Genomic DNA, 22,749 nt, shown 5'->3' on the forward strand with positions numbered 1-22,749 from the left:
AGCAACGGGGAAAAGGAACTTGTAGCCAGCGTAGGGAATGCATGGGTGAATGATGCCCCAGAACCCTCCGCTGGGTACAAAATCGGTCCCCAAAGTAGTCAAGAGCTGATGGCTGTGCATCAAGCCATCCTCACTGCTGTCCAACACCAACTCCACGAACTGGTCATAATCACTTATTCAGATTATTTACAGAACGGGTTCGTGGAGCACCTGGTTAACTGGAAAACCAGAGGCATGCTATGTGCTAAGAATAAACCTTTAAAACATGGAAAATTAATACAAAATATTGATGATCTGGTCACCTCCAATGGGATGACCATCTACTGGAAAAAGATCAAGGTTCATTCTAAAGTAGAGGGACCAGACAAAACTGGAAATGACCTAGCTGATCAGCTGGCCAAAACCGGAGCCATCCAAGGGGATCTACTTGAGATTGAGTCCCTGTTAGGGGAAATCCAGGTGACTGCTATCACTAGGTCCCAGACAAATGCTCACAATGAACTCTCAACTGCACAATGGAGTAAGGAGACCACAGATGCTGATTTGATTACGGCTCAAAAAGGGATCCAATAATTGGTAAGTTTTATCAACACATTGAGGACCCCGAGAACTTTCCCCTGACGGATACCAATAACATTGGGAAAGAGGACCTCAGAGTGTTGATGCGGCCACAGCCGATCATCGGGGGTTTCATACGACACTAGAAATCTTGCAAGAGGTTGCATACTGGCCACACATGGGGCAAGGACCTCGACCAATACTTGAAGGGGTGTCTTGTGTGTGCACAATTTCAGCCAACATCACTCACACACAGTGCTCCCCTCCAAAAGAGGGAGATGCAACTGCCTTGGTCAGATTTACAAGTCGATTTTATCAAGCCTGTGATTCGCTCCTCTAGGGGGAACAAGTACATGTTGACCGTGAAATGCTTGTTCACTAAATGGGTGGAATGTGTCCCGGCCCCAAATTGCAAGGCAGAAACAGCAGCTGCCCTGATGATTAATCACATCTTCTCACGTTTTGGACTACCCCAAAGGATTGAGTCAGACCGAGGTAGTCACTTAACTAGCAAAGTGATGACAAAGACGTGGGAGAAACTTGGGGTCAAAAGGAAACTACACACTGCCTACCAGCAGTCCTCTAGTGGTGGAGTCGAGAGATACAACAAAACTATTGTGAGCATATTAAAAAAGTTTGTGGCAGATTCTGGGTCAAGTTGGGACATTTGATTACCCCTTATCCTGATGACCATCGATATACCCCTTCTTCTGCTACAAAAATGTCTCCCTTTGAGCTGATGACTGGACGAAGGATGGTGCTAACCCAGCATCTGCTCTACAGAACACAAGAGCAGACCTTGATAAAAGCCTCCACAACTCATGAATATGTTGAGAATCTGAGAAAACACCTCCAACATGCTTTTGCCTATGCTCAGCGGAATCTAGAAAGATCTGCAGACAGTATGAAGACCCACTATGATCTTAAGATCAAAGGAACCAAGCCATAGAGTGCAAATTCCTCCCAAGTTGGCGGGGTCCTTTTGAAATTGTGGACAGAATCTCACCAGTTGCCTACAGAATTCACATCCCCAAGGGCAGTTTTGCAGAAGGGGAAGATAAGTGGGTCCACATAAACAAGCTGAAGAGTTGCCATCCCAGGCATACTTTGCGGCAAATAGAGGAGCCGACCGGAAACCCAGAGGGGGAAATTCCGGATCCCTAGAAGAATCCACCTGTTAAAACCTTTAGTAAATACAGGTGGGGAATATTGTAAATTGTATTCTATGCATGCATCTGCCCCACTACAAGCTCGTGGACTAGTAGTGGGGAAATGCCCATAACCATGCTATTTTCTGTCTCCTAGCATTGGAACTAAGTAATCCTAATTACCAAGGAGGACCACTCGGGGACCGGGAGGAAAGACCCAAGGAGCCTGAAGTACCGTTCCATACTCCCAACCAGAACCAGCAAGACTCCTGATCAGAACCGGCGAGGAGAGCGTGTCACTCCAGCACTGAGGGAGAAGCAGCTGAATTTCTCCACCTGGACCAAAGAAAAAAAGAACATCCCAATCTCCCGACTTCCCCTTGATGGGTGGTCAAACTCAAGCTGGGAGGGGGGGCTCTGTGGGATGTATTGACCCACTTTTGCACTGCTATGGTGCATCACTCTGTTATGATGGTGCCAGAAACAGCAAAATAGCTGCAAAAAGCTTGTGTGCGCCAAAACCCCTGAAAATCGCACTTTTTCACACACAAAAAGATGGCTGCCCAATCTGCCACACATGTTGTCAGTGGTGGAACAGAGCTCTAACTACTGAAATGTGTCAGTGGGCTCCACAACAATTGAAAGTGGAATGTAGAAGGAAAAAGCAGTGCTTTGCTAAATGAAACTCCAAATCTTGCTTTAAATCCTTTTTTCTTTGTTACTGTAACTTCAGAATGCCAGTACAGAACACCTTTCAAATATTCAAAATTCTAGCTGGGTGCTACAATTCACTTAGTTTAAGAAATCATTGTCCTGAAAAGCTGAAAGCATAGAGAGATTTTCACAGCAAAAGTGGCCTGCCTGTGGATCTGTCAAAAATCTCTGTGCAGCAGAGGGCTACTGTGATGACAGCTGTCAGGGGCCTGCCTGATTAAACTTTAACATGTATAAACTGAAAATCAAATGTTTGCAATCTAAGAGGCCTGTTACTGATAGTAACCCATATTGTAATTGTTTGATCCCATTGTTTAAAATCTTGAATGAGAATTCTACCTGTATTTGATACAACAACTTTGTTTTGGGCTAAGGAAAAGGCTACAGAGTTAACAATTAATTTAAACCTGACTGAAGCTGCAGAACTTGAATAACAGGTTTTTCTCACAGAAGGAAGGTCTTTCCCCCCAGCAGGAAATCACAGAGAAGTGTTAATTACAGGGTAAGAAAGAACCTGGTCTACAGAGGCAAAAGGAACAAACATGGGGGGTGGCTCCTGGGCTTCCAGGGAGAGACCAAGGTGTGGGGCCAAACTAACATGGACAAAGAACATATTTTAAAAAGACTGATAACTTCCTATTGAAAATTGTGAAAAATATAAAAATAACAGAGTTGTTAAGTTAATTTCCGGCTGCACGGGTGGAGAGGCGTCAGAACTATGTGACATGTTCTGTACAGCAATGGCAAGAAATGTGATTTTACGCAAAATGTATTTCCTCTAGAATTGTAAAACGTCATACACTTATTCCCATGTTAAAGACGCACCCTTGTAGAAATTTGCTTAAAAATTGGACATTGAGTTCCTAGTGAAAAGGGCAAAATTCTGTTTTGACGAATAGCTGCTATGGAAAATATGTAATCTGTATATGTGATTTTTATAGAGGTTGCACACGTGGAAATATGTATTTTATCAAAAGTAGATTTTGTGTTCCAGGGGCTAGGGGTGGATTCTCAGCCTCATAAAATTGCACCATAAAGATGACACTCATTTTTCTCCTCCTGTCAAGGCAGAGAGTAGACTCTGACCCAATCACCTTTCAAAGGGGCAAGCCTAGCTAAACCAGCCCACACACCCCCTTTATGATTTAATTTCATAGCATAAATGGAGACAGCTCACCACACATAAGGACAGACAGATTCACTCACGATCCTGATGCTGGTGGAGCACCCTGCTGCTGAAATCTACCTCTTCCTTGCTCCAGACTCCAGAAACTTGGCAAAGAAAAAGGCCCACTGCACAGCTGAACCATTCTCAGCTAGGCCTCAAATTCCAGAACAGATCCCCACAAGCCTAAGGGGAAGCACCATAATACAGCCGGGCTGTGCTGTTACTGCTTGCCTGCAGTGAAATATCCGCAGAACCAAGAAGGGCAGATCCAGTCCAGTCCTGTGCCATGCTGTGACCAGAGCGCCTTGCTGACCCTGTCCAGTCCTGTGCCGTGCTGTGACCAGAGCACCTTGCAGATCCGATCTAGTCCGATGTGCCCAGCTGTCTTTCCTAAACTAGATCCAATTCCCTGACCAGAATTGACAGTCCCATTTAAAAACTTATCCAGTGAGTATAAATAGGAAGAATTGTGTCACTAGCATATGTACTTTGCATAGTCTTATCCCTATCTTAGACCCATCCTCTCATGTATTCAGAACCTGTATTGTTAGGAGTATCTTTGCATTGTCTGAAACCTCTCTCCAACCCATCCTATCTTTCCTCCAGAACTAGTATTGGTAAAACTATCTCTACGCGATTTTTTCTCATCTGAAGAAGGCGAGTTTCCTTAGCAGGCAGTCACCCTGATCAAGTGACTGTGTTCCTGTGTGATATTCGTTTTGTTCATAGTCATCCTCTAGTGTAAGAAACCCTTTTGTCATTTTAAAAGCGCATTCCTATTTTCCATTTGTGCGCCTATCTCGAAAAAACGACCTCCACTAAAATGTCTGTAACTCCCTCAGTTGTGATAGAAACAAAATTTTAACTTCTGCTTGTAGCTAACATCCATATCTATCCATTGCACCTAAAACTGCATTCCAAATGAATGCGATTCTCCCGTTATCGCGAATATCGTGCAGTGAAAAGTTTGCCGCAAATTTTCATTTCGAGGACATTTTTACACGTTTAAAACAGCTTTTAATTGCTTTCGACTTGAATTTTAAGATTTCAAATGTTTTCTTGGGATTAAATCATTGCTTTTGTTTGTGTGCAACTGTCCAAAGCGGCTCCCATAAGAATTTGTAACAATTTCAGAAATTATGACCATATTTGGTGTTTTTGCCCAGGCCATTCTAAAGATAACTTTAAAAGCCATTTTGACAGCTTGACAGTCAATTCCGTTTCTCTTGTGTTTAAAAGGGGGAAAGTGGGATTGATATTTTGTTCGAATTCTGCCATTCCTGAATACCTGCTCTCTCCTCCTATCTCTTTACATGACCTATTGGGGGTTGAGGAGTGTGCAGGGCGAACCTATAACCACAGTGTTACCAGATCTGAATCAACACAAATGTATTATTTTCTGTGCTGAATTGTTTTGCTCACTACTTACTCCTTGTGTATTAAAGAGATTATTCAGTGTTACTGCACCCCATTGGTGATTGTTGAATACATATTTAAAGATATCGTGATATCTAAATAAATATTTACCTTTGCAAACCAGCCTGATTCCTGGTTCAGTGTGACCGGGGGGGGGTGAGGGGGAGGTTCCAGGCGAAGGGCGTGATATGAGTGGTATATCGTTCAGAATAAAGAACTTTTAGACAAAAATAAATAAGGATTTCAGTGGTGCACTACATGCTACGCGTTGACTTGGGTGTGTGCCGGATTGAAATCACTTACAGTCAGAGTGTGATCAGTTGCTCTTCAGAAGGACACCTGGGCTGCTTTGGGCCTATAGGGGCAGAACTGTGATTGATTGCTTTTCAGAAGGAGAATTGGGGCCTATAGGGCTGGAAAAATCCTATAACTGTCCCATCTCCTTTCTAGGAAGTTACACTCCCCTTCCTAGCCATCTCGGGTGCAGCCTGTGAGAGGCCTAGGTCTCCTCTTGCTCCAATGTGTGAATTAAATGCTGAGCAAACACTTACAGTGTTCAATGTGTTCAAACTCTTTATTTATAGATAACTGCGTACATATGTTCTGACAGATTAGATTGTACAGGGAGAAAGCTTTTGTTAGGAGACAATGGCCCTCATTACAACTGAGGTGCTAAGTGCACCAACTTTACCACCATGGTGTAAACTACGTTTACACCATGGTGGATGGCGGATTTACCACCCCATTACAAGGTGAGTGGGGCGGTAAATCCCCATTTCCCATTTTCCCTTCCCCATTCCCATTTTTGCCGCATAGGGCATAATGGGAGTGGGGAAGGCGCTAATTACGGCACCGTAAATTACGGTGCCGTAATTAGCACCAAGGTGCCTTAGCACCATGGAACTTAACGCCTGCAAAAAGCAGGCGTTAAGGTGGGAATCAGGCGTTAAGGGTTAACGATGGCGTTAACCCTTAACGCCTGAGTTGTAATGAGGGCCAATGCTTTGTTGTCTTTTTTTCCCAAGTGATATACAGGGTAATTCATAGAATTTTGCACAAAAGTGGCGCGTGCGAATGTCTGCGCCAGCCGCGTGCGCTAAAATCGATATCCGTGCACAGCGTATTCATGGATTTTACCCTCCAAAACCAGCCGTGCACAGAGTGGCGCAGCGACCCTGCAGCAGCACCAGTTCCGCCCCCAAGAACGCCCTCGCGCAAGGAAAAGCCATCAAAATTCCCAATTCAGCGCGAAGGGCTGCGCTAACCCTGGACCAGTATACAGGGCTGGCAAACAGCAAACGCCGAGCAGGAAACGTGTATTTACTGGGGTGCGCGGGAAGTTCCACACGCGATTTCACCAGGGTATGTGTATTTCTGGGGTGCGGGGAAGTTTTACACGCGATTTCAGCAGGGTACGTGTATTACAGGGGTGCGCGGGAAGTTCCACACGCAATTTCAGCAGGGTACGTGTATTTCTGGGGTGCGAGGAAGTTTTACACGCGATTCCAGCAGGGTACGTGTATTTCGGGGGTGCGGGGAAGTTTAACACGCAATTTCAGCAGGGTACGTGTATTACAGGGGTGCGCGGGAAGTTCCACATGCGATTTCAGCAGGGTACGTGTTTTTCAGGGGTGCAGGGAAGTTCTACACGCGATTCCAGCAGGGTACGTGTATTACAGGGGTGCGTTTGAAGTTCCACACGCGATTTCAGCAGGGTACGTGTATTTCTGGGGTGCGGGGAAGTTTAACACGCGATTTCAGCAGGGTACATGTATTACAGGGGTGCGCAGGAAGTTACACACGCGATTTCAGCAGGGCACGTGTATTTTGGGGGTGCGGGGAAGTTCTACACACGATTTCAGCAGGGTACGTGTATTTCTGGGGTGCGGGGAAGTTTAACACGCAATTTCAGCAGGGTACGTGTATTACAGGGGTGCGCGGGAAGTTCCACACGCGATTTCAGCAGGGCACGTGTATTTTGGGGGTGCGGGGAAGTTCTACACACAATTTACAGCAGGGTACGAGTATTTCTGGGGTGCGGGGAAGTTTAACACGCGATTTGAGCAGTGTACGTGTATTACAGGGGTGCGCGGGAAGGTCCACATGCGATTTCAGCAGGGTACGTGTATTTCTGGGGTGCGGGGAAGTCTAACACGCGATTTCAGCAGGGTACGTGTATTACAGGGGTGCGCGGGAAGTTCCTCAAGCGATTTCAGCAGGGTACGTGTATTACTGGGGTGCGCGGGAAGTTCCCCACGCGATTTCAGCAGGGTACATGTATTTCTGGGGTGCGGGGAAGTTTTACACGCAATTTCAGCAGGGTACGTGTATTACAGGGGTGCGCGGGAAGTTCCACACGCGATTCCAGTAGGGTACGTGTATTTCTGGGGTTCGGGGAAGTTTTACACGCGATTTCAGCAGGGTACGTGTATTACAGGGGTGCGCGGGAAGTTCCACAAGCGATTTCAGCAGGGTACGTGTATTACTGGGGTGCGCGGGAAGTTCCACACGCGATTCCAGCAGGATACGTGTATTACTGGGGTGCGAGCAAGTTTCACACGCGATAGGGCCTGTGCAAGTGGGGTACGTGTATTTCGGGGGTGCAGGGGAGTCCTACACGTGAATTGGCAGTGTGCGTCCTCCCAGGTGTTCCCTCTACACCCTCCACGACCCCTGCAGGCAGACCACACCACAGGGGACTACCCTGCACCCCTGATCATGTCCCGCAGGCAGCCCATCCACCATGGGCATGCCCCCCCAGCCAAGCCACATGTTACCTTGCACTAGTGATCACCAACGCATTACCCCCTTGCACCCTCACCCCACAGCAGTGCAGGGCACCTGCCAGCAGGCCCCCACTCATGTCCCTTTGCACCCCCACCCCCCAACACTGAGGGGCACCTGCCAGCAGGCCCCCACTCATGTCCCCTTGCACCCCCACCCCCCAGCACTGAGGGGCACCTGCCAGCAGGCCCCCACTCATGTCCCCTTGCACAACCACCCCCCAGCAGTACAGGGCACCTGCCAGCAGGCCCCCACTCATGTCCCCTTGCACCCCCAGCCCACAGCACTGAGGGGCACCTGCCAGCAGGCCCCCACTCATGTCCCCTTGCACACCCACCCCCCAGCAGTGCGGGGCACCTGCCAGCAGGCCCCCACTCATGTCCCCTTGCACCCCCAGCACTGAGGGGCACCTGCCAGAAGGCCCCCACTCATGTCCCCTTGCACACCCACCCCCCAGCAGTGCGGGGCACCTGCCATCAGACCCCCACTCATGTCCCCTTGCACCCCCACCCCCCAGCACTGCGGGGCACCTGCCAGCAGGCCCCCATTCATGTCCCCTTGCATACCCACCCCCCAGCAGTACGGGGCACCTGCCTGCAGGCCCCCACTCATGTCCCCTTGCACACCCAAACCCCCAGCACTGAGGGGCACCTGCCAACAGGCCCCCACACATGTCCCCTGCACCCCCACCCCCCAGCAGTACGGGGCACCTGCCAGCAGGCCCCCACTCATGTCCCCCTACCCCCAGGTCATGACGATCCTCAATCATGGCCCTTATGGCCAGCCTCCCCAGACCAAAGACCCTACCAAGTATTGCACCCACCCACATAGAAAAGGCAATTACATGATACAACCCCACTGGCAAGTATATAAATGAATACATGTCCGTCACACACACACAATGGTTGCAAGTGAATGTGAAAACCCATATCATGACATGCATGAAACCAATGAGATAATACTACACATGGAAGTATGAAGAAAAAAATGTATTAAAAGCAACATGAATGGAATTAAAAGCAAACAAACAACAATGGGAATAAAAAAAGAAAAGCTGCATGTCCGTAAAATAATGAAAAACAAGAAATCATAATCCAAAGGAAAGGTGTCCAAAGTCACAGTCCAACAAATCAAATCCAAGGGAAAAACAAAAGTGAAAACTGTTGCTCCATGGGAAAAAAAAAAAGATGAATCCAATAGTGAACTATATACAGATGAACAATCCAGGGTCCATGATCCCAACTGAAGAAATGAAACCTATAAAAAATGCTACCTAATGAAAAACTATATACAGAAACGTGGTGCATTGTCCAAGTGCAACCAAAAAAAAGAAAAAACCAAAGGAAACCTAACACTATGCAAAACAAAACCTAACTGATGAAGGCCCCGAGCCACCATGGCTCCCACCTTGTTGCTGCTGCTGCTGTGCCACTGCCTGTGCCCTGGCTCCTGCTGCCTGCACGTCCTCCAGCTGGGGTGCAGTTGTTGAGGTGGCCACCCCTGCTGGACGTCCGACTCCCGACTGTGGCAGGGATGTGTCCTCCACCAGCCTGGCCGCAGGGTCAGAGGCAGCTCCACAGGGCACCCAGGTGACACATGGGTGGGAAGATGGGATGGAGGACGACTGGCGCATAGGGGGTTCAGTTGAGGAGGGGGTCGGAACAAGGTCCAGAAAATGGAGGAATCCGGCCCTGGTGAGCTGTCCCAGTGGGTCAACGCGGTCAACGAGCCATGCGAGAAGACGTGCACTCTCCTCATGAAAAGGCTGCAGGTCAGCTCGCATGGCACGTTGACGCAACGTCACCCCACCCAGGACAGGCTCAACCCGGTGCCAGATAGCCACATCCGCAGGGAGAGGAAGGCCAGTTGGTGTAAGCCAATCCCCTCCCTGAGAACGGGTATGGACGTAGGTATCCCTGCTGGTGCAAGATGATGCAGTCACAGGATCAGGGACAGGATTACACACAGGCACCTCCGCGGCGGCTTGTGCTGCCTCCTGTCCCTGCCCCGGCACTGTACCACTAGCACCAGTGGAATCCCCACCTCCAGACCCCGTCTCTGTCACTTGCACGGCCTCCTCCTCCACCAAACCCCCCACCAACCTGGATGACTCCGTGCCATCTTCCTCCGTCGGGCCCTGTGGGGTCTCAGCTGCCCCTTCGGCTGCCGAGGAGTCCAACTCCAACCTCCGCCTCTTGGTCCTCCCCTCAGCAGCTGTGACCTGGGATGCGGCACCGGACTCCTCACTCCCCGACGAGATGACAACCTGGGAGGGGAGCCGGGCCTTGCGTCTCCGGCTGGCGGTGCGATCCCTGCCGCTGTGCTCCACAGCACCTTCTCTGCCCTCTTCATCAGTTGACGCTGCAGACAGGGAGAGATAGGAGACAGGCATCAGAGCACTGTACAATGGACTCATACACACATGACAGTTGTACATGAGTGGCATTGTCAAACTGCAGACATGGCATCACAATCCCCAACACACATGTCATTGTAACTCAAACACATGAGCTATTCCAGAGCCATATTGCAACAGCCAGCACCATCCATACACATACAACAGCATGAGCAGCCAAAGGTGAGCCAGACATCACATGAAACACAGGGAGTGCATTAGACATGCACACACGCCACCACAATTACATGCATGTGTACACCTCTGCCAACTGTCGCAGTGATGAGATTGGCATCCATGTCACATCTGGCAATCAGTCTTCTACATATCAGTCTCACATGCATCCATTTTGCATCACTGTTGCACCAATGTCAAATACACACACATGCACATGTACACGGTGCAGATACATGCAGCTGGAACCAACATCCATGTGTGACACCACAACCATGCCAATTTACATACACAGTAATCCAAACATGTGTGCTCATACATCTGCATTTGGCCTGCATGCTTACCCACACATACACCATCCATGTGTCTCACACATGAAAGGACTTGCATGTGTCAGCCTCACAGCCCTGTAGATACACATCCATTCTTGGCCCTACAAAACCACATGTACAACCTGCACACTACTGGCACACCACCACACGCACAGCTTCCAATCAGTATGCATGTACACTTACCGCTCGACTCCAGACCGGTCTGCCTCTCAAGGACCTGGACGTGGAGCGCTGGGCATATGCGTTCCAGGACCCTCATCTGATGTTCCGACAGGGGGCCCCGGCGCCCCTTAGCATCCGCTGCCTTCAAGAGGCGCCGGGCCTTGTTGAGGGTCCTGGACCTGAAGTCCTCCCAGCGCTTCTTGACATGTTGGAAGTCGCAGACTGCCACCCCCTCCGCGTTGATGGCAGTCACGATGTCCGTCCAGATCCGAGTCCATCCTTCCTTGTCGGCGGCCGACCTTCCAAAGAGGGCATCATACTGCCCCAGGACTTGCTCCACCAGGACACCAACTTCGGTGGCAGTGAAGCTGGTGGCCCTCTGCCTCTCTGGCTGGGGGTTGCCAGTGGTGCCAGATGGTGTAGTACCCGACATGGCAACCCCAGAGGCAGGTGTGGGTGGGCAACTGGGTCCTGGGGCTGGGCCGTGGAGCGATGGAATAGCAGTCGGGAGTCTTCGGTTCCAGCAGGGGTGGTCACAGCAACAGCACCCCGGGCTGACGTGCAGGCAGCAAATGGCAGGGCACGTGGGCAGCAGGCAATCAGGCAGCAGCAGATGGCAGGTGGGAGTGTACTCGGGGTTCTGGGGGGCAGTAATTCGGCCTTCTGGGCAGGAGCGTGGTCTTCCGTGTGCGAACGCGTGGCCAGCTTGATACGGAGTGATTTGGCACCTGAAAATCTTGCACGTCAGCGTGTAATTCGAGGAAAGGCCCTTAGCGCGTAAGCGTGTCAGCACGCGTACACGATTTCATTGGACCAAAGGCCCTTAGCGCGTAAGCGCGTCTGTGACGTGTGCGCGCGGGCGTTTCCCTGAACCCGGGTGCATGTTACACATCCAAGAACTGCACGTCCGAGTGTCAGCTCGTGTAATTGGAGGATAGGGCCTTAGCGCGTATACACAGAAGTGACGTTGGACGATGTGGGCCGGTTCAAAAGGTACGTGTAGGACGTCATTTCCTTGTACGTGCTTTTCGTGGAGAGCGAGTGGGTGAATTCTGTACTTCTTGTCGGTACACACGTGATTTACTTCACAGCGTTTCTACTTCGTACTCCCTGTTACCTCTGACAGCTTTTTTCTGATTTTCTGTTGGGCCTGTTTCCTCAAACAGCGTTCACTTCTTCTTTTGTCCTGTCTCCTCAGACAGCATACAATTCTTCTTTTGGCGGGGGTGTTGCCACGCCGTGTATTTTTCACGCTCTTTTTACAGGCAGACGGTGACTCGCGCACGTATTTACTAACTGTGCTTGCCCCGTGTGTCGCGTACCCCTTCAGAGGTCATTGTAGGCTGCGTGTAACACGCGTACGTTCATTTTTGTGTTTCTGGGTGCCACAGCGTAGTGCGGGTTCATTTTTCCACGCACGTGGTCTATGAGGGGTTGCGTGCACGTTATTTTCTGTTTTTGGGGTGCCTGTGCATTGCGTGACCTGTCATCTTTCCCCAGGGATCACATACAGCCTTGCTAGAGCACTAGGGTACGAATTCCATCTAGTACCCTACCCCTTTGACCCCCAATTGCCCAGGACAATAGTTTACTGCAACTCCCATACGCACAACAACATCAGTGCCATGGTTGGGAGGCGACCAAGTGGTAAGGGTGGCAAAGGTGGTCGAGCCTCAAGAGGTGGGCATGGTGGGTATGGTAGGGGACGTGGCCGGGATTTGCAGGGTACCCCTAGCCCCCCATGTGTGGAGGACCAGTCAGGGACACCCATGCCCCCCCTCATGGTTGAGGGAAACGTGGCTGGCACCATCTCTGCTCAGCCCTTGTTGGACCGGCCCATTGTGGCACCTGACCTGGCACAGGGTGACTCCCAGGCTGACTTCCAGGTCACCAAGTCTAGACCACGTGTGGCGGTGCAAGTTGGTGTCACCAGGCCACGTGGATCAGGGGCAGCTATGTCATCTGCTGCCCCGAGTAGGCAGGGTGGGGAGGCTGCAGGGGCAGCTGCAGCTCCATCCACCCCAGCTCTGACTCTCCCAGCCAGGGCAGTGTTGGTCCCAGTCCATCTTGCTAAGGTTCCCCCTGACTACGTCACACTTCAGCCAATGCCTGCACCAAGTCCCATGCTCAGTGTGCATTCCCACACGCCAACTACCCAGTCCACTGGTGCTCCTGCCCCTAGTGGCCAGAGCGGCGTAGGCCACTCAGGATCCCCACCACCTTCCAAAAGAAGAGGAAGAGTGCTCGTCCAGTACAGGCTGATACCCCAGACATGGCTATGCAGTCCGGCACGCCAAGGAAGCCTAGCTTCAATGATGCCGAACGTGATGCACTTGTGCAGTATGTGTCCACACATGACAGCGAAATGTTGATAACTTCAGGGTGCAAGACCACACCTGCTCGACGTCAGGCACACTGGCAGACCGTCGCGGACATCATAAGTGGCCTTGGATTTGTGAGGCGCACAGCTGGTCAGTGCTACAAGTGCTGGAATTACCTTAAGCGCAGGGCAAAGAAAAAGCTGGCCTCAAGTCATGCCGCTACTCTGGTGACTGGAGGTGGGTCTCCACAAGAGGACATTGAACTCACTGTACATGAGTCTGTTGCTGGGATCTACGTCACAGAGGAACAGATCCAAGGTGTGGGAGAACTACCAGATTACGAGGCATTGTCCGGTGAGTGCACATGCATGTGTGTGTGTTCCATGTGTATGTTGTGTGTGTGAGGGGTTCTGATTGAGTGCCAGGTGAGGGTGTGTGTGCCTGAGTGGCTTGGGTCACCCATGTGCTTCATCCAAAACATTCTGCGCCCCTGTATTTGGGTATTACAGTATCCCTTCTGCCCACAGTAGACATTTTGTGCAACATCACGCCAGTTGCTCTTGAAGTGGCATCTTGCAACAACATTGTTCCGTATTTTTCAGTGTTCATTCAGGCTGATTGTTTCAATTCCCACACTTTCACTACGCATTTCTCAGCCCTGTTGTCAAACAATATGTGACATGCCTATGGTACATGCCATCTGTGTGATGGCATGTGTCATGTATGTGGATTGGACATGCCACTCACAGGCCAATGTGTGATGGCACTGCTAGCCAGCATGCAGCTAATATGTTGCTCTTCCATCTTGGTGTCATCAGTGTCTGACATTTTCCTCCCCTTCAAACTCAGTGACAGTGCATGCATGGGAGGGTTATAGTCATGTGGGACATGTGTCAATCAAGTACTGGTTCTGTAGCTTGTCAGGCCTAATTGTGTGCCATGGTGCTAATGCCTGTTTCCATTTTTTGTCTCTCATGTTTTTGCAGGGGATGACACACTTGATGCTGTTGAGGGTGAGGAGATGGTGCAGACCCAGGAGATATCTCAGGCACGACTGGGCACCAGTGGGGGACGGGTTGTGGTGGTGGGTGATAACCCACTCTTGCTGCAGACCGTTCTCTCCAGGGGTGTCTCTGGGTGCACCTCCCCAGACCTCTATTCAGGTGTTGATTCGGATGATGAGATCTATGTGGCTTCGCAGGTAGGTGTTTCTGGAAAAGATTCTGTTCTGTATGACCCACCTGCACCAGGGGTACAGCCCACTATGGGGATGTCAGTGTTGGTAGGTCCGCCTTTGGTGGTTACGGATGCAGGGCCACACTCTGCAACATCTGATCCTGTTCCTGGGCCAGCAGATCAGAGGGGGAATGCAGTCCTGCAGTCTCAGGCAGTGCTGACACAGCAAGGCACAGTTCGCCTTGCCCCAGACAGGTGTGGTGCCCGCCGATGCGGTGTCCGTACGCCACCAGGCAATACCGCATGGCAGCAATCCATATAGGGTATGGCAAACCAACAGGCAGCATCATCTGAGATGATGGCTCAAGCAATGGAGAGGGTGGCCACTTCCATTGTCCCCCCAGAAAGGCAGATGGAGCAACTACAGCAGGCAACAGACTCCATTTGCCAATCACTCAGGGAGGACATGTTGGCATCCAACAGGGACAGACGGGCGGCCCAGGACACTCTGCGGGAAGCCATTTCTTCAGAGTCCCAGGGCCAGAGGGAAGCCCTGAGGTTAGAAGTCCATCACCTCAGGCAGACTCTTGTGGACCTTGAGGCTTCCACTGTCACAAGGACAGAACAGCTGCTGGAGCGGGTCACATGTACGCTCTCAGCAGAGATGCGGTCCGGGCATCACGTCACGTACGCTCTCCTCGGGAGGAGGTCCGGGTATCACATCAGGTGGTGCATGGGGATCTCTGCACCATTTTCCTCCAGAACGAGACCTTCCACACCCGCATGCTTGCTGCCATGGAGGACCAGAGTTAGGGCTTTGCGTGGGCTGCCTCCCATAGCACCACCACCTCCTGTGGCGGCAGCAGCACAGAGTGATGAGAGCGACCACAGCGATTCAGAATCTCTCACGATAGCGTAGCCGTGCAGGCCATGAGCCCACGGAGGTGTTTTTTTTTTGCAACATCCACACAGGTGGCTGTTGGTGTGCACCCTGTCCTCGGACCTCCTGGGTAGCCTCCCCCATCCCCCAGGCCCAACATGGCCATTTTTGATTTTTGATTTTTGATTTTTTGTTACAGTGTGTTGCCTTGTGTGGCTGTCACGCTCACCTGATTCCCACGGAGGCGCAGGTCTGGCTTCGAGTGCTGATGCTTCTTCAATGGTGAAGCGCAGGACTCTGATGATGGACAGGAAGGGCCCCTCTACTCTGGCTTTTCTGGCTCGCAGGAATATTCCCCTGTGCGTGAAAAGGGAGTATTACCTACTGACGGAATAATGCTCAAGCCTCCCACTCCCTTCCAACCCTCCTCGATACCCTTCCACGATTCCCCGTGAAGTCTCACCTTAGGGTCTGGAAGGATGAGTTCTCCATCCTGCTTCTGATGCAGGGGCGCGTTGAAACCCAGTTACTTCACTGGATTGAGGTTTGATGGGAGTTCAAAATAAGCTTGACTATTCAGGTGAGGCGCTGTAAGAGTTCTGTTGCAAGTTCAAAAGTTCAAGCTTAATAATAATGTTCATTGTCTTATTGCAGCAAGCGCTAATGCTTATGTCTTTTTCCCCTTAGGGGCCGGGGTTCGGAATGCCGGAGATATGACGCCGACCCGAAGTGTAAGTTCTGGATGAGCGTTCAGGTAATGTCTTTGCATTCGCTCATTCAATGTCTTTGTCTTTTTTCCCCATTGGGGCCGGGGTCCGGAATGCCAGGAAGCGGCAGGACCTAAAATTAAATGGGAATGACCCAACAGGTAAGTCTTAGAAGGAAACTGAGCTTTTCCTATTTCCCTTCCTTCTCTCACCTTGTTTTCTTGTCTTTTCTCGCTAGGCTCTGGGAAGTGGGTGCGGATCCGGATGATCGCTGCTGAAGATGGTGGCGCCCAGGAAAGGTGGTTGAAATGCAGCGCTGCAGCGATCGAAGTGAAATGCATTTAAAATGATGTCTTCCCTTTCAGGATCGTCGGTGTGATGTCCCCGTGATGCAGCTTTAGCAGGTAAGGTTTTCTTTCTCTCCAATTCTCTCTTATCTCCCTTTGCAGGCGACCCAGGATGCTGACAGGCATGGCTGAAGTCCAGATGCAGGAGCTGACACGGTGAGCATCCAGCTGTGAGGAGCAGAACAACGCGAAGCGTGAGTTGCTGATCGGGCGTGGTTTAAATAGCTTTGGAAGAAGTTCCAGGCATGTATCCTTCCACCGATCAGGTATGTATCCTTCCCCGACCACACCCAGGTGGAAAGTAGTCCCACAGGTAAAGTAGTTCCATTCAGGCCTCAAGAGGGCCTGCATGTAGCAGCATGGTCTGCATCAGGTAAGTGCACATTAAAACACTTGAACACATGTCTAGCTTTATGAGCCTGGCGCCTAAGGCGCCAGGACAGGGGTCCAACATGAGTCTGGCGCCTAAGGCACCAGGACTGTGTCCAAAGGGCCCCAGCTTGGGCCCGCTGGAACTTCCCTGGGGGGAATGATGCCTGCCTCTGGGGTTGCTGGGTCGGACCTGGCTCCTTGGAGGTAGGCATCATGACAGTACCCCCCCTCAAGGCCCCTCCCAAGGTTGTTCCCTCTGGGGGTTTTGGCTTGTTCGGAAATCTCCGGTGGAACCTTTGTATTATTCGAGGTGTGTGAACATGGTTACTAGGCTCCCACGATCTCTCCTGAGGTCCATATCCCTTCCAGTCAACAAGATAGAAGAGTTTTGACTTTAACACCTTGGAGTCTAAAATGTCTTCAACTTCGAATTCTAATTCCCCTTCAATTTGAACTGGGTCTGGAGGCTTGGACAGTCGGGTCCCTAAAGTGATGCATGAAAAACTGGATGAATACGCATGTTAGACGGTAAATCCAGTTTAAAAGCCACGGGATTGATTATAGCCTTGATGGGATAAGGTCCTATGAATCTGGGATTGAAGGTTCGCGGGCCCTTGAGGGGTAAATGTTTCGTTGCTAGCCATACCTGGTCTCCTACTTGGTAAGGAGGAGTTTTACTTGGTGCAAATCAGCATTTTCTTTATACTTTTTCTTGGCTTGCTGTAAATGAGTTGCAGCTTCTTTGAAGGCTCGGGTTATTGTGGAATGCAGATGATTTACTGCGGGCATTTCTAGGGTCAGAGATGGATCTAGGTCAGAGGTCCGAGGATGGTGACCATACAAAGTATAAAAAAGAAGTTTGTCCGGTTCCAGAATGCACTGAATTGTTGTATGCATATTCTGCGATCCAAAGGATGTCTTTCCAATTTAACTCGGATTGGTGTAACATGCACCGAAGATATTGCTCGAGAGTCTGATTGGTTCTCTCGGTTTGTCCGTCGGTCTGGGGATGGTGGCTGGTGAATAACCGCACATCTATTTGTGCTAGTTGGCAACATTTCTTCCAAAAATGGGAGATAAATTGACTTCCACGATCCGAGACTAATATGGAAGGAAAACCATGTATGCGAACTATATTCTCCAGAAATTCCTTGGCCAAGGTGGAATCTGAAGGCAAACCTTTTAAAGGGATAAAGTGGGCCATTTTGGAGAATAGATCCACAATTACAAGGATAGTGTTGTAACCAGCACAAGGAGGCAGGTCAGTTATAAAGTCCATTGACAAGGTGTGCCATGGTGCCGGTGGAATATCCAAGGGTTGAAGTAGGCCGGCTGGCCTTTTCTTTTGACCCTTGTTTTGGGCACAAATTCCGCAAGACAATACAAAAGACTTTATGTCTTTTCTCCAAGAAGGCCACCAGAAGTGGCGTTTGATTTTTTCCTCCGTTTTAGCGATACCAGGGTGTCCTTCCATTAATGATTCATGATGATGGGCAATAACAAGTTCTTGCAATTCTTTACTTGGCAGAAACAACCGCTCCTGGAAGTAGGGTAAATCATCCTTAACGGTGTAATGAGGACCCTTTTGACTCCATTCCAGTAAGGCTGAAGAGTCTAGAAGTTGTTTTACTTGCGATTGGATGTCCTCAATAGTTTGCAATGAAGTTAGTCCTAAGATTCTTTGTTCAGGTATGATTGGCACAGGTTCTAAACTCGAATTGGGTTCTTCCATGCCAATCCGGGATAAGGCGTCCGCTTTACCATTCTTGCAGCCAGGGCGATAGGTAATTACGAAATCAAATTCCGCAAAGAATAGAGCCCATCGGAGTTGTCGTGAAGATTGAGCTTTGGCCGTCTTTAAATATTGTAAATTTCTGTGGTCCGTAATTACGGTGATGGTGTGTCTTGCCCCGAGAAGGTAGTGACGCCAAGCCTTGAAAGCAGATTTAATAGCCAGTAACTCCTTGTCGGTAATTGCGTAGTTGATTTCAGAAGGAGAACATTTCCTGGACCAAAAGGCCACAGGGTGTAGTTGGTTAGTTTCTGGGTCTCTTTGCGACAGGACAGCTCCCATGGCCGAACTGGATGCGTCGGTTTCCACAATGTAAGGGAGATCTGGGTGCGGGTGCTTCAATACAGGTGCAGAGGTGAATTTGGTTTTCAGGTCCTGAAAGGCTTGTTCGGCCTCAAGAGTCCATTCAAAGCATTTGTTTTTCTTTAGGAGAGCTGTGATGGGTTGGACTGTTCGGGAAAATTCCGGAATGAATCTTCGATAGAAATTGGCGAAGCCGAGCATGCTCTGAACTCCCTTCACCGAGCTAGGAGATGGCCATTTGAGGATGGCGTCCACCTTTCGCGAGTCCATTCGGACTCCTTGAGGTGTCAGGATGAATCCGAGAAACTCAACTTCTGTGGTATGAAAAACACATTTTTCAAGCTTTGCAAATAGTCTGTGCTGGCGCAATTTCTCAAGAACTGCCCTAACATGTTTTCTGTGATCAGATTCTGAAGAAGAGTACACCAGGATGTCGTCAATATAAACAATGACACAGACATCGATAAGTTCCCGAAGAACATCATTCATAAAGAATTGAAAGGCGGCAGGTGCATTGCACAAACCGAAGGGCATCACCTGATATTCGAAGAGCCCAAATTTGGTGCGGAATGCAGTCTTCCATTCGTCGCCTTCTTTTATACGCACCAGGTGATAAGCTCCTCGGAGATCTAACTTGGTGTACACACAAGCGTCTTTCACCTGGTCAGTAAGCTCAGGGATCAGGGGCAGAGGATAACGATTCTTAATCGTTATTTGATTTAGGGCGCGATAGTCTATACATGTTCTAAGGTCGCCCTCTTTTTTCGGCACGAAGAACAGAGCTGAGGAGACAGGAGACTTGGACGGGCGAATAAAACCATTGGCTAGGTACTGATCCAAATATTGACGCAAATGCAGGTTCTCAGGTTCCGTAAGAGCATAAATCCTACTACAAGGTAGTTGAGCATTGGGTACCAGATCGATTTGGCAATCATAAGACCGATGGGGAGGTAACGTGTTAGCCTGTTCCTTCTGAAAAACGTCTTGGAATTCTTAGTATTCTGACGGTAGCTGTACAGGGGTGGAAGTTGCTGAGGCTAGACCCATAACTGGATTTTTTGGATACCAAGTTGGTTCACAATCAGGAAAACTTATCTTCTTTGCTCGCTAGTCGATTCTGGGATTATGTGTTTCTAACCAAGGAATTCCAAGAATTACTTGAAATTGTGGGGCCTTGATCACATCAACCACGATTGCTTCCCGATGTCCATCCTGACCCACCAGTGTCATTTCAACAGTGGAATGCGTTACAGGCCCTGAGGCTATTTCGGTTCCATCTACTGTAGTAATGACATCTTGGGTTACTTTCGGGCGGAGAGGGAGCTTAATCCTGGAAGCCAATTCACGGTCTATGCAGTTTCCAATAGCTCCACTGTCGATGTATGCTTTTACAGCATGCAACTGCTGAGGCTGTTTTGGGTCCACGAGCACCATTGGCATGACAAAATGCGAGGTCAAAGAGTTTGTTTTCAAGCTCGGCAAGCGGACCCCTACGCTTGTCGGGCTAGGTCGTTTCCCGAATCAGGTGTCAATAAATCGTTATCAGTGGCTCCAACCACCTTCTTAGGTGGTTTAACCGGACAATTTCGAAGAAAGTGACCGGAAGTCCTGCAATACAGACAAAGTTGCATTTGCCACCTTCTCTCTCGTTCCTTCTGCGTTAATGGTCCTTTAACACCGCCGATTTGCATAGGTTCGGATATGTCGGTACTCTTGGAGTTAGCATGGGTTTTGATCGGTACTCGGGTTTCGTACTTGAACCGATCTGCTTTTCTATTTTGAAGTCTGTGATCAAGTTGAACCACCAAGTCTATGTAGTCTGCGCAGACCTGGGGTGGATCTACTATCTGAGCTAGAACATCCTTAAGCTCTCCGCGCAGGCCTCGATGAAACAATGTGATCCTTTTGTTTTCTGGCCATCCAGTTTCCACAACCAGTCTATTAAAGGTGGCAACGTAGGACAGGAGATCCTGATTACCTTGTCGTAAGGATAGCAGTTCGTTATCAAGGGCCTGTCCTTGAGAGTGTCGAGCAAACAATCTTTCCATGCTGGCCTGGAAGCCCTGAAAATCCTGGAGAATGGGATCATCCTGATTTACCAATGGAATGGACCAATCGGCAGCACTGCCACTGAGGTAAGATAGTATAAAGGCTACCTTGGTCTGGTCGTTAGGGAAGGCCCCGGGTCTGCATAGAAAGTGTAAACGACATTGGTTCATAAAGACGGCATATTTCTTGGGATCCCCCGCAAAACGTTCAGGCGGGGCCAAAGGCATGTGTCCAGGTAGATTGATTTGTACCGGGTTATTCAAACCCATTGATGTGGAAGTACCTCCGGAATTAGGTAAAGGAGTGTGCCCTGCCTGGGCCTGCAATAACCTTTTGGCCAGGTCATCAGTTCTTTCCTTGGATAGGATCAGTTCTCTTTTGAGAGCGTTGGTCTCCTGGCGGGCTGAGTGCACTTCTGCCCGTAATTCCCCCAAAAGCTGGGCCAGCTGATCTGTCTCGGAAGTCTCCATAGCGCTCGGGTGGGAAATTGTGGGTAGGCTTCATGTTCTGTCACGCTCACCTGATTCCCACGGAGGCGCAGGTCTGGCTTCGAGTGCTGATGCTTCTTCAATGGTGAAGCGCAGGACTCTGATGATGGACAGGAAGGGCCCCTCTACTCTGGCTTTTCTGGCTCGCAGGAATATTCCCCTGTGCGTGAAAAGGGAGTATTACCTACTGACGGAATAATGCTCAAGCCTCCCACTCCCTTCCAACCCTCCTCGATACCCTTCCACGATTCCCCGTGAAGTCTCACCTTAGGGTCTGGAAGGATGAGTTCTCCGTCCTGCTTCTGATGCAGGGGCGCGTTGAAACCCAGTTACTTCACTGGATTGAGGTTTGATGGGAGTTCAAAATAAGCTTGACTATTCAGGTGAGGCGCTGTAAGAGTTCTGTTGCAAGTTCAAAAGTTCAAGCTTAATAATAATGTTCAAGCGCTAATGCTTATGTCTTTTTCCCCTTAGGGGCCGGGGTTCGGAATGCCGGAGATATGGCGCCGACCCGAAGTGTAATTTCTGGATGAGCGTTCAGGTAATGTCTTTGCATTCGATCATTCAATGTCTTTGTCTTTTTTCCCCATTGGGGCCGGGGTCCGGAATGCCAGGAAGCGGCAGGACCCGAAATGAAATGGGAATGACCCAACAGGTAAGTCTTAGAAAGAAACTGAGCTTTTCCTATTTCCCTTCCTTCTCTCACCTTGTTTTCTTGTCTTTTCTCGCTAGGCTCTGGGAAGTGGGTGCGGATCCGGATGATCGCTGCTGAAGATGGAGGCGCCCAGGAAAGGTGGTTGAAATGCAGCGCTGCAGCGATCGAAGCGAAATGCATTTAAAATGATGTCTTCCCTTTCAGGATCGTCGGTGTGATGTCCCCGTGATGCAGCTTTAGCAGGTAAGGTTTTCTTTCTCTCCAATTCTCTCTTATCTCCCTTTGCAGGCGACCCAGGATGCTGACAGGCATGGCTGAAGTCCAGATGCAGGAGCTGACACGGTGAGCGTCCAGCTGTGAGGAACAGAACAACGCAAAGCGTGAGTTGCTGATCGGGCGTGGTTTAAATAGCTTTGGAAGAAGTTCCAGGCATGTATCCTTCCACCGATCAGGTATGTATCCTTCCCCGACCACACCCAGGTGGAAAGTAGTCCCACAGGTAAAGTAGTTCCATTCAGGCCTCAAGAGGGCCTGGATGTAGCAGCATGGTTTGCATCAGGTAAGTGCACATTAAAACACTTGAACACATGTCTAGCTTTATGAGCCTGGCGCCTAAGGCGCCAGGACAGGGGTCCAACATGAGTCTGGCGCCTAAGGCGCCAGGACTGTGTCCAAAGGGCCCAGCTTGGGCCCGCTGGCACTTCCTGGGGGGAATGATGCCTGCCTCTGGGGTTGCTGGGTCGGACCTGGCTCCTTGGAGGTAGGCATCATGACAGTGGCTCCCGTGGGCATCCACTGTATTCCGGCT

This window comes from Ambystoma mexicanum, chromosome 5p, assembly GCF_040938575.1.
Source record: "Ambystoma mexicanum isolate Mex_15411 chromosome 5p, UKY_AmexF1_1, whole genome shotgun sequence".
Lineage (NCBI taxonomy): Eukaryota > Metazoa > Chordata > Amphibia > Caudata > Ambystomatidae > Ambystoma > Ambystoma mexicanum.